General features: G+C 35.5%; 1 non-coding gene across 1 annotated transcript; it reads left to right on the top strand.

Annotated features, from left to right (window-relative positions):
• The first annotated feature begins 1,051 nt into the window (after positions 1-1,051).
• On the top strand, positions 1,052-1,158 carry LOC128291005 (small nucleolar RNA R71). The gene has a single exon (XR_008280783.1). It is a non-coding gene; the product is annotated as a small nucleolar RNA R71 (small nucleolar RNA).
• Positions 1,159-2,484: the final 1,326 nt, after the last annotated feature.

Below are 2,484 nucleotides of genomic sequence, written 5' to 3'. Positions count from 1 at the left end.
ATTGTACCTCTTGTTCCTGCTTGTTCTGTTGAAGTCTTTGAGGATATAGAATTCTAGGTTGATCTGGACAACTTTTCTGATGAGGTAAATATGCAAAAAAGGGTGTTAGCTTTTTAAAATTCACTAGTTTAGGGTTTACCTCATTAGATTTTTCAACATCTAATTTTCTGTTGTAGGAACTTCAACTGTCAGTTGACTTTCCTCTTTTTCTGTAGGCTCATCTTCAACCACAACCTTTTTAGGTTGCAAAATCTTACCACTTCGTAACTCTACCATTTTTCAATGTTCCTTACCCAAATTTATCAGATTTTCTATGCTGTTCGGCAAGGCTCCTTGCGGTCTACAACGAAGCTCAGTAGTTAAATGACCCATCTGGTTCTCCAAATTTTTTAGTGTTTCTTCTTGACTTTGAATGAAGATTTCATTTTTCACCATGCACGCCTTCAACAAGTTCTCCAAACTATTTGATGCTTCAGTTTGAGGTGGTTTCTGGGCTTGTTGGTTAAACCCTTTGGTTTGGTTGGGTTTATGCTATATTTAATTGTTGTTCGGTTTGTTTCCTTGATTACTCTAGGAAAGGTTCGGATGGTTTCGCCACGATGGATTGTAGAAATTGGATTATGGTCCTTGCCTATTTTTGTCTTTGATACTAGTTCCTTATGTTGTACACTGATTCGGGATTCGAAGGGTGATTCTCGAAATAATGACCATCCCCACAGTATACGCAAGAAACTACTTCAACTGACTTGTTGATTGAGCTGCAAAATTATTTAAACCATTAGTGATAAAGGGTTTTAACATATAGGAAATAGAAGATAGCTGAGTAGAGCGTAAAGTCAGTGTGTCCACTTCGTGCACTCCAGCTACACGTCTTCTTAAAACTGCTCTATTTGTTGGCCATTAGTAGTTATTACTTGCGATCCTTTCAATGATCTCATAAGCCTCGTTGTAAGACTTAGACAAAATCGCACCATTCGCAGAAGCATCTACTATTAATCTTGTATGTGTGTTGAGACTGTTATACAATGTCTCCAACTAGATACAATGAGGAATCCCATGATGAGGACACTTATGAAGTAATTCCTTGAATCTATCCCATGCCTCATACAAAGACACATCATCTAATTGTTAGAAAGTAGTTATCTCATTACACAATTTTGCATTCTTACTCAGTGGAAAATATTTTACCAAAAACCTTTCTACTAATTCTTGCAAGGTAGATATTTAACTTGGTGGCAATGAATTCAGCCATGCTCATGCTCGATCTTGAGACTAGTATGGAAATAGTGTCAACCTCAGTGTGTCTTCAGCCAAACCAGCTATCTTGAATGAATCACTTACCTCCATGAACAAATGAAGGTGTAAGTGTGGATCTTCCGTGGGCATACCACTGAACTGGCCCACAATTTGGAGTATTTAAAACATCATTGGTTTCAATTTGAAATGGGGTGCCTCGGTATCCAGCCTTCTAATTCCTGGATTTAACTCATTGAAGAGTACCACATTGTATTGTCTAATAGCATGATCCTTATCATCAGCAATAAGGATTGGGTTGTGCACTTGATTAGCTCCATTACCTTGTCCATCGTTTTAATTTCCAAGGTTCATCTCGGCTTGTCTTTAAGTAGATTTTTCGTGTCTTCTTTGTCTAAAAGTTTGCTCAGTTTCAGGGTCAACGGGTAATAGATCAATGATTCGATCTATGCTCATAAAACAATTAAGAATAAATAAAAAAAGAATATTGAACAAATTAGTAGTGTTAGAAATTAAATAAAATAAATAAATAAAAACCAAATTGTAAAAATAATTCACAAAAAAAATGATTAAGGCAATAGTCCCCCCAAAGATGCCAAAAACTTGTAACGGATTCTAACGTGTTTACGCAAGTGTACATAATCTTTCAAGTAATAAGTAAGTAAAAATGAGTTATCATCTCCACAGGGACTGTATAACCTTAAACAATTAATTACAAAATTATAATTAACAATTTGATGTAAAAAACTCAATAAATTCAGATAGTAATGATTAGATTAATTAAATGCAAGAATGATCCCTAATACAATTTCTAATCTAAATGCAATGTACCTAATTGTATGAATGAAGGCTTTAGCAACAAAAACAATCAACAGTAAATGGGCTATGATAATTACATTAATCAAATCAACTTATTTTCATCATGCTAACATGTTCAGAATTACTTCCATGGCAACTCTATCTCTTATGGGTTTGGAAACCAAATTAAGTCCAATCGGATCTTTTGCCTAATTAAATATGCATGTTACTAATCATATTAGACTTGTAACACCCTGAACCCGGCCTAAACGTTGTGACCGGATCCGACGTGCCACATCGAAGCGCTAAAAACATTTTCTATATTTAGTCCAGAAAATCGTGCTTAGTGTTCAAAGGATGATTTCATTATAGGTTAAAGTGAATGGAAGCTGAGCACCAGGTACGAAACCGGAAAAGAGGAGGTGAGTCCAT

The sequence above is a fragment of the Gossypium arboreum genome, chromosome 3 (genome assembly GCF_025698485.1).
Source record: "Gossypium arboreum isolate Shixiya-1 chromosome 3, ASM2569848v2, whole genome shotgun sequence".
NCBI classification, from domain to species: Eukaryota; Viridiplantae; Streptophyta; class Magnoliopsida; order Malvales; family Malvaceae; genus Gossypium; species Gossypium arboreum.
Note: the sequence above shows the minus strand (reverse complement) of the source record. Positions and strands in the feature narration are given on the sequence as shown.